This window comes from Anser cygnoides, chromosome 23 (assembly GCF_040182565.1).
Source record: "Anser cygnoides isolate HZ-2024a breed goose chromosome 23, Taihu_goose_T2T_genome, whole genome shotgun sequence".
Taxonomy (NCBI): domain Eukaryota; kingdom Metazoa; phylum Chordata; class Aves; order Anseriformes; family Anatidae; genus Anser; species Anser cygnoides.
The window spans coordinates 8693334-8702886 of NC_089895.1; the positions used below are offsets into that span (position 1 = coordinate 8693334).

Below are 9553 nucleotides of genomic sequence, written 5' to 3' on the forward strand. Positions count from 1 at the left end.
TTTCTTGTGCTTTGCCTCTCCCCTTTACCAGGTGATTGGGTTTGGGTGCTGGGCGGGGCCTAATGGTATATGAACCCCAAGAATGGCTTCAGGGAGCTCATTCTGCCTGGGCTGCCCTTTGGGGTAAGTGCTTTGTTTTGCCTTTGGTTGGTTGCAGGGTTCTTTAGGCAGGTGGGTTGGAGTCTATGGACTGATGCATTTCTCTGACTGATGCAAGTGTTAGCGTTCATGAAAACACATAATCCACAAAGTGATTATATGAAGGTGCTTTATTAGGCGCCGGAAGTTAGGGGCATGCCTGCCCAAATCTAACTTCGTCTGATTTGTTCTCTTAGTTCTCTTTTATCTCCTAAGATACTACATATGCATTAGGTTTCACAACTCATCTATGCATATTCATTTCCTAGCTCCGCCTAGCCTCGCTTCGTATGCTAATTATCTTATCAGTCCTTCTGCACTTGCGTATTACTCTCTGGTGGTCGTCCGGGTGGTTGTCGGGATGAAGTAAGATGTCTTCATCAGAGTTGAACTTTTTAACCTTTCCTTTTCACGCATGCTCTCTGAGCCCTTGGTCTCAGTCCAAACCGCAAGGTTGGTTTGACCCAGTTCCCAGAGTCCAAGAAGCCCCAGTTATCTAGATGTCTTGCAAATTGAGCATTCTTTTAATCCTCCTTACTCCTCATCATGAATTGGTGCATTCTCATGTTACCCTTGCACATATATTTTGTATCTTCCAAGCGCAGCCTCGGAACAGTACATTGCAAATGTAACATACTAAACAATATTGTATTATTTCTTCTTCTATTACTAACATTTCCCCCCTTTGAAAGCATTTCACTCCTTTCGAGGAGGGCAAATGCTTTCACTAACTAACTAAAATATTTTACACTCAGTGCTCACCAATAATATAACCACGGAAAATTACATCATTAAGAATCAAGGAAATTACAAAGATTAGGATTGTCACAACATTTCATAAGTCCACCACTTCTGCTTTATGTTACGTTCACCCTTCTGGTTGGGTTCACTTGATCTGAAACTGATCTTGTCTATTCGGTTTTCATTCCATTTCACCTCCTGGGTTCCTCAGATTCTTTCTCTGAAATCCAAAGTTGTTAGATGCCGGTGGAGGATATTGAGGATGTGGTTCCATTTGCTGAGCAATAGTTTGCATCACTGTCCGGTTCCAGGTTGTCTTCCTTAGAATCAGACTTTTCAGCATTATAAATGTTAACCAAATTAGTACCCCTACAATCACCAATATAATTATTGTCTCCAGTAAGGACTTAACCCAATTACTAATATTCCATCCACTAAAAATTTTATCCAACCAGCTTGTTGTCATATCTTTCTCTTCCTGTTCTGCATCTTGTTCCACTCAAGCCAGTTGTTCTATGACATGTTCTACATCAATAGTCACATTTGGAATGTGGATGCAGCAATGATCAATACGATCTTTTAGAAATCCACATACTCCATGTTCCTTTAATAACAGTGTATCTAATGCCAATCGATTTTGTAGCACCATTTTAGTTGTAGATTGTAGTTGGATATTAAGGTCTCTAAAGCCTTCTTTCGTGGCTCTCGTGCCTACTCACTTGTCCTGTAAGTTTATAAATCATTTCCCTATTTCGATAAGTAGCTACCTGTGCAAATAGAGATTCTAACGCCCAACTGAATTTTACTCCATCCGAGGGTTCATGCCATGTATCTTCATCTTCCCCTTCTTCTAAACTTCTTTTTGCCCTACTAATTTTGGCTTATTTTTCTCTTGACATTCCCAAACAATCTTTTCTCTAACTCCTTCTACTACACGTAGTTCGTCGTAATAACACTGTCCCACATTCTTAAATCTGCCTATTGTTATGAAATGGTAGTTCTTCTTTTCACATTCAGACCTTGATGTTGGGGGGCTCAGTTTCCTATAGTATTGTGTAACATTTATCCTCTCTAGAACTTTCACTTCTTTACATTGAATTGTTTCATTTCCTTTTACTTGGGGCAGTGGGGAGGTTATTATACCCCACTCAAGCGGGTCCCCCGTTGCTTTTGGGATGGGCAAACAAGCAGTAATTCTATCAGTTCCTTTCATTATGGCAAAATCTTTAATCAATCCTACCAGTAAATTCTCTGATGGTTGCCTAGGTGGGATCTGTACCACTTGTGTCCATGGTGCCTGGCCCTCTCTTCTTCTTCTAGATCCTTTTTGGTGGGCTACCAATATTCCTTTATCCAATTTCGGATATACCAATATTTCTCTTATCCCGTAATCTGTGCTATTTTCATGTGTTACCATGCACCGGTGGTTTCCTTTGTTGACTTTAGTAACACTAAACAGGGTTCAGGTGGTAGCTCCTCTCAGTTGTTGGCCCAATTCTATGGTTATACTTACGTACGCCTTCCCCTTCCATCCAGCCTTCAATCCTGTATTGTCCCCGGTTGTGTCTACGTATATTTCCTGGCTCTGTCCGGAGTCATTTATTTTTCCCCAGACCACCTGTAGAGAGCTAATTGTTATTGGTTTATCGTTGTGCATTCCACATTCCAAAGTAACATTTTCTCCTCTGAATATTTCCTCTTTCTTATATTTTTCTGGTATTTCTAGGAACCCAATTACAAGGTACTTACACAAAACAATTACTGTTATCGTTACTGTTGTTAAGAACCCCAACATCGTATGGTTATACGCGCCTCATCTGTAGTTTTGTATCTCCGATTGCTCGCACTGACCAAAATTCGGGAACCTTTTTCACCCGAGTATAATGAATCCAAGCATCCACCCCTTCTACCTTTACAGCTGTAAAAGTAGTCAATAATACTTGATAAGGTCTGGCCCACCGTTCTCTCAGGGGTTCTTCATTCCAGTTTTTAATGTACACTCGGTCACCTGGCTGAATGTCGTGGACAGGATTTTCCAGTGCCAACGGTCGGTTCCACACCAGAACACTTCGAAGTTGAGCTAAAGTTTTACCAAGAGACAATACATAATTATAAACATCCTGGCTCCCTGTTATATGCATATTAGGATTTGGTTCTGGGGATTCATAAGGCTTTCCATACGTAATCTCATACGGGCTTACTGACATTCCACTCCTTGGCTTTATCCTTATTCTCAGTAAAGCTATAGGGAAAGCTTGTGGCCATTGTATTTTGGCTTCCTGGCAGATTTTACTGATCTGTCCCTTTAGAGTTTGGTTCATCCTTTCTACCTGTCCACTAGATTGGGGTCTCCATGCAGTATGTAAATTCCAAGAAATTCCTAATAGCCGACTTAGGTCTTTAACCACAGATGAAACAAAGTGCGGCCCCCTATCCGAGGATATTCCTAATGGTACCCCAAACCTCGGAATGATTTCCCGCAGTAACCATTTTACTGTCTCTTTAGCTTGATTGGTGCGACAGGGAAGGGCTTCTGGCCATCTGAAAAAGGTGTCAACCCCTACTAACAAATACCTACATCCCCTAGTCCTAGGTAACTCTACAAAATCAACTTGCCAGTAATCTCCTGGTTCTATTCCTACTCTAACTCTTCCCATTTCAGCATATTTTCTTGCTACTGGATTATTTTTCAGACAAATCTCACACTTTGACATTACTGATTTTGCCATTGTTAACATATGTGTAGAGATGATGCTACGTTTTAAAATGTTACCATTGCCTCTGCACCCCAGTGACACTCATTATGTCTTGTCTGAAGTATTTCTCGCATCACCAAGGGGGGTATTACTACCTGGCCCGTAGCGGTTACATACCGTCCATCAGAGTTCTTTCGGGCCTTTAGGAGATGTACTAATATCTCATCCTCTGGTGAATATCTTGGTTCCTTGGGAAGATTAAGACAAGTGGGGCCTACCTTGAGTGGTACCAAAGCCATTACATTCCACACCTCCCGAGCAATTTGTCGAGCTGCTCGATCTGCCAGCCGATTCCCTTCTGATATTTTCAAGGTTCCTCCTTGATCAGCTTTACAGTGCATAATAGCCACTTGTTTTGGTTTTTGTACCGCATTTATCAAATTTAACACCTCCTCTTGATAGCTTATATTGGCTCCTTGTGAGGACAACAGCCCTCTTTCTTTCCATAATGCTCCATGAACATGGACTACTCCAAAAGCATACTTTGAATCTGTCCAAATATTTACCATCTTTCCTTTACTCAGTTCCAGTGCTCGAGGTAGGGCTATCAGTTCCGCTCGCTGTGCTGATGTTTCAGGTGGTAAAGGTTTTGCTTCGATTACTGTCTTCAGGGTTGTTACTGCATACCCTGCATATCGTGTTCCATTCTCCGCAAAACTACTACCATCAGTAAAAAGTTCCCAATCATACCTTTCAAGGGGTACATCCTTCAAATCCTCGCGGCTGGCATGGGTATGTTCGATTATTTCCACACAATTGTGTTCCAACGGTCCTTCTTCTGGAACAGTTCCTAGAAATACTGCTGGATTTAACAGGTTAGTTGTTTTCAAGGTTACGTCATCTTGTTCAGTTAGTATTGCCTGATATTTCATCATTCGGCTGGGTGATAGCCAGTGGCCCCCCTTTTGTTCTAAAACAGTTGTTACCATATGTGGTACAAAAACTTCAATACGTTTTCCCACGGTAAGTTTCCTTGCTTCCTGGATTAAGAGAACTGTTGCCGCTACTGCCCGCAAACATGAGGGCCATCCTGCACTTACAGCATCCAACTGCTTAGAAAAGTATCCCACAGGTCTTTTCCAGCTTCCCAGTCGCTGGGTTAGTACCCCTAGTGCTAGTCATTGTCTTTCATATACAAATAACTGGAAATCTTTTGATAAATCTGGTAGGCCCAAAGCTGGTGACTTCATTAAGGCATCTGTAAGTTTCTTGAAAGCTTCTTTCTGTACTTTTCCCCAAATAAAATCCTGTGCCTTCTGAGCTTCATAAAGGGGCTTAGCTATGAGTCCATAATCCATTATCCATAATCTGCACCAGCCAGCCATTCCTAAGAAGGCCCTTAGCTCATGGAGATTTTGAGGTTCCGGGATGGTGCATATAGCTTTTATCCTATTGACACCCAGACTTCTTTGTCCCTGGGAAATCTCACACCCCAAATATGTTACAGTTGAGCAAACTATTTGTGTTTTTTCCTTTGAAACTTTATAACCACCCATTCCCAACTGATTTAAAATTTCGATGGTTATTTGGGTGCAGAGCGACTCATTCTCTGTAGCAATCAAAATATCATCTACATATTGTAACAGCAAATACTGACTTCTGGGTACCTGTATTTGTCCTTGCATTGTCCAGATTTCCAGTTCCTTGGCCAGCTGGCTTCCAAAGAGGGTCGGGCTATTCTTGAAGCCTTGTGGGAGTCTTGTCCAAGTTAATTGTGTCTTTCGTCCACTCTGAGGATTTTCCCATTCGAAGGCAAATAATTTTCTACTATCTTTATCAAGAGGTATGCAAAAGAAGGCATCCTTTAAATCTATCACAGTAAACCATTTATATTTCTCTCTCACAGATGTTAACAATGTGTAAGGATTAGCCACTACCGGGTGAATGTCCTTTGTTATTTCATTTATTGCTCTAAGATCTTGTACCAATCTATACTCACCATTTGGCTTCCTTACTGGAAAAATTGGAGTATTGTATTCCAATTTACATTCTTCCAGAATCTGATGTTTGAGAAATTTGTCAATAATTTTCACTGTCCCCTGCCTAGCTTCTATCTTAAGTGGATATTGTTTGATTCGAACAGGTTTGGCTCCTTCCTTTAATTCCACCTTTACCGGTTGTGCCAGTTTCGACTTCCCTGGTACATCTGTTTCCCATACTGTTGGTATAACTGCATTTTCTACTTCTCTTGGAATATTAACAAAGGGTTTATCTTTGATCATTAGGATTTGTCCTACTTTGGACTCAGGTACCTTCATTATTAATTCTCCATCCTCAAAGGTTATTGTTGCATCTAATTTAGCTAATAGATCCCGTCCCAAGAGTGGAATCGGGCATTCTGGTACATACAAAAATTCATGGGTTAGTTCCTTACCCCCAAAACGCAAATCAAGGGGTTGTAAGAATGGCCGTTCCTCCTCCTTCCCTGTGGCTCCAATTATTGTAGTTGTCTTAGTTCCCAATCGTCCTTTTAAACTATTTAACACTGAATATGTTGCTCCTATTACATTTACAGACTAATTAACACAGAGAAAGAAGCTCCTGTAACCAACAACAACAAAAATTCAAGCCTCTCTCTTCGTTTCCTAGCTTTATTTCAACTAGTGGACCTGCTAGGGTAGATGCCCCAGGTCCCCGTCATTTCTGACTGTTGTAAGTTTATCCTGCAGCCTAAGACAAATTCTTTCTGATATCAGGGGCTGATTGCCCTAGAAAGAGGCTAGCCAATTGCCTCTGTTTGTTTTCTGAAGCCAGGTCCAAATTTTGTCTTCTTTTTTTTTTTTTTTTCCATTGCATTTCAAAGTTGGTCCAAAAATTCAAAAATTCCATAGGGTTTTCTTTTGGACCTTGTTGGAACAGATTCTCAATTCCCAATTTAACCAGATTTTGGTATTTACATAATTTCCGGGGTGGTAAGGGTCTCGGGGGGGGGGGGGGGGGGGGGGGGTCGGTCAGGGGAATGCAATGGTTGAAAGTTCCCTGAGCGGTCCCATTGGCAATCTGAGCTCACACAGGAACTCAGGTTGTTTCAAGAGTTAGCTGCTTTTCTGTTTCCATGACAACTCTCTCCCGGACCCATCATGGTCCCTCCGCCCCAGAGGAGATCTCAGCCTCGGGTTGAGGTGGAACTATTAACATTCCTACATCCTCTTTCCCTGCTCATTCAACTTCAAACAGCTCTGTTAAATACTACATGCCACACAGCTTTTTAACACCTTCAACAACCCTTTTAACACTTCCTTTATCTTCTTCCAGCCTGTACTTTTCTAATGCCAACACCAAAGGCTCAGTCAGGGACCAACTTAATTCCATACCTTTTCCCTCCAAGATGCTGAAACAACATATCAGTATACAACATTTCATCCTATTTTCCTTCTCTCCTCAAAAACAACATTAATTGCAAGACACTGTTATAGTCGATTGACCCATAGAGTGGCCATTTAGTTTATATAGTGGCCACAATTGATTGCAATACTTAGTGGAAATCCTCTCGCTTTCCGCGCCCCCTTCAGACAATATCCTTGCAATGTGCCAATATACACCCAAGGAGGCTTTCTTTAAAACGTCTTTGTTTTGGATATTACCCATTTCCTTGATTTCCCATTCCCTTTTATTTATTTATATTAATTACTGTCCCTTGTTTCAATTTCCACGCAAACCTTTTTATTGCAGGTTTTTACTATGTTTTCCTAGTCTTCTCAAATGTCCCAATTCTCTGGGATTAAACTCCACATACAAACTTCACTATTTCAGATTATTAATGAGCCCCGTTCCAATCGTAAATCCACAGGACTTCGGAAAAACACCTGAAGCACTCAGCCTTCCGTCTTCTAGACAAACAATACCACCTTTTCCACAAAATTTACATTTCAACAAGGCCGAATTTCAAGCCGAATGCTAATTTTTCTCATGCACTTTGTTAGTAAGCCTACACAAAACAAGGAATCACTCCTGTGTATCCATCAAGACGGGGGTTTAAAAGGTACTGAGGCCTAAATAAATTCGCTCTCCCCCTTCTTACCAAATTCCCAGGGCTCAGGCCCGAACCACCAAAGAAGTGGCTCTCCATTCTACCGCTTTGATAATCAGTCAGCCCCCCTCCCCCGATACTTGGGAAACCGACCAAACACCACCGCAAATATACCGAAACTTTTAAACTGTTACTTAGATAATGCTCCCACCTTCCTCCTTGTCACACTCAAAACATTTAAGAATGAAATAGGATTGCAACATGCACCGCCGGGCCCGTGTATTGGGCACCACCAATCAACATTTGGATAAAGCAGCACTTCTTTTCGGTCTGTCATGCGCTTCATTCGTCTCCCGCCGCTCCCCTCGCGGAGGATACGGAACCGCGGATCGGAACTCCGCACTCGCTTCGCAGCGATGCTGCGTCTCACTCACAACACAATCACGCAATCACACAGAGAGGCCCCTTGCACTCTCGATCACAAAATAACATTAATTGTAAGATAGTATTGTACTGTAAGGTTCCGTTTTCTGGCCAACTTTCTTGATCTTCTAGTTCATACTGTGGCCACCAAACATTACAGTAATCAACCAGTTTACCCTTTCGTAACTCCTGCCCGAAACACCCCTCCTTCCAGTGTGCTAATAAACAGCCCAAAGGGGAGGATCGCGGTACCGAAGCATTACCGCCCAGAATACTTTTAAGTTTTTCCATTATCAGCTATAGCTTTTACCGAACCGAACCAGATGCTGAGCCTGCAGCAAAACCAGACCACTGATGCCGAACCTGCAGCGCTTTCGCGACTGTCTGACGGACGGCGCCTAGGCTTACCACGGGAATTCCCTAGCCCAACCGCGCGTGGCTTTCGCCGCGTCTGACCGGCAGGCTCCCAGACCAGATCGGTACCGATTACCAGAAAGCACCTTTTTCTTACCCTTTCAGAGGTACGTTGTGAGCAGCGGGGGTCGGTCGCGGCCGATGGCTCCCCGAGAAACTCCTCGGTGCCGGCTGGAGCGTGATCAGTTCGCGAGCCGCCTCAGCAGTGCCCACGAGGTCCCACCTGGGTCGCCAAAATGTTAGCGTTCATGAAGACACATAATCCACAAAGTGATTATATGAAGGTGCTTTATTAGGCGCCGGAAGTTAGGGGCATGCCTGCCCAAATCTAACTTCGTCTGATTTGTTCTCTTAGTTCTCTTTAATCTCCTAAGATACTACATATGCATTAGGTTTCACAACTCATCTATGCATATTCATTTCCTAGCTCCGCCTAGCCTCGCTTCGTATGCTAATTATCTTATCAGTCCTTCTGCACTTGCGTATTACTCTCTGGTGGTCGTCCGGGTGGTTGTCGGGATGAAGTAAGATGTCTTCATCAGAGTTGAACTTTTTAACCTTTCCTTTTCACGCATGCTCTCTGAGCCCTTGGTCTCAGTCCAAACCGCAAGGTTGGTTTGACCCAGTTCCCAGAGTCCAAGAAGCCCCAGTTATCTAGATGTCTTGCAAATTGAGCATTCTTTTAATCCTCCTTACTCCTCATCATGAATTGGTGCATTCTCATGTTACCCTTGCACATATATTTTGTATCTTCCAAGCGCAGCCTCGGAACAGTACATTGCAAATGTAACATACTAAACAATATTGTATTATTTCTTCTTCTGTTACTAACACAAGTTGACTGTTTGGACTGATGCAAGTTGAGACCGGTAAGCACATCCTTTTTGAGGTAACAGCTAGTAGGATCTGTTAGAGTAAAGCAATCTATATAGTAGTAGGTGCCTGTATTGAATGCAGCTCCTCCTCAGGTGGGTAATTGTTACAGCACGTTTATGACTAGGATGTCAATGTTTGTTTGTGTGTTTGCTTTGTCGTTCTTATGATTTTCGCAGGATTACAGGGCAGAGGCTATGTAGTATGCTAAATGCATGCTTCTAAATGCATGCTCTGG

The 9553-nt window shown here is 42.5% G+C and overlaps 1 long non-coding RNA gene across 1 annotated transcript; it reads right to left on the reverse strand.

Annotated features, from left to right (window-relative positions):
• Positions 1-251: 251 nt before the first annotated feature.
• Positions 252-6773, reverse strand: LOC136786861 (uncharacterized). Its single transcript, XR_010826339.1, has 2 exons — positions 2839-6773; positions 252-2497 (listed from the first exon to the last, which is right to left on the reverse strand). It is a non-coding gene; the product is annotated as an uncharacterized lncRNA (long non-coding RNA).
• Between the last annotated feature and the right edge of the window lie 2780 nt (positions 6774-9553).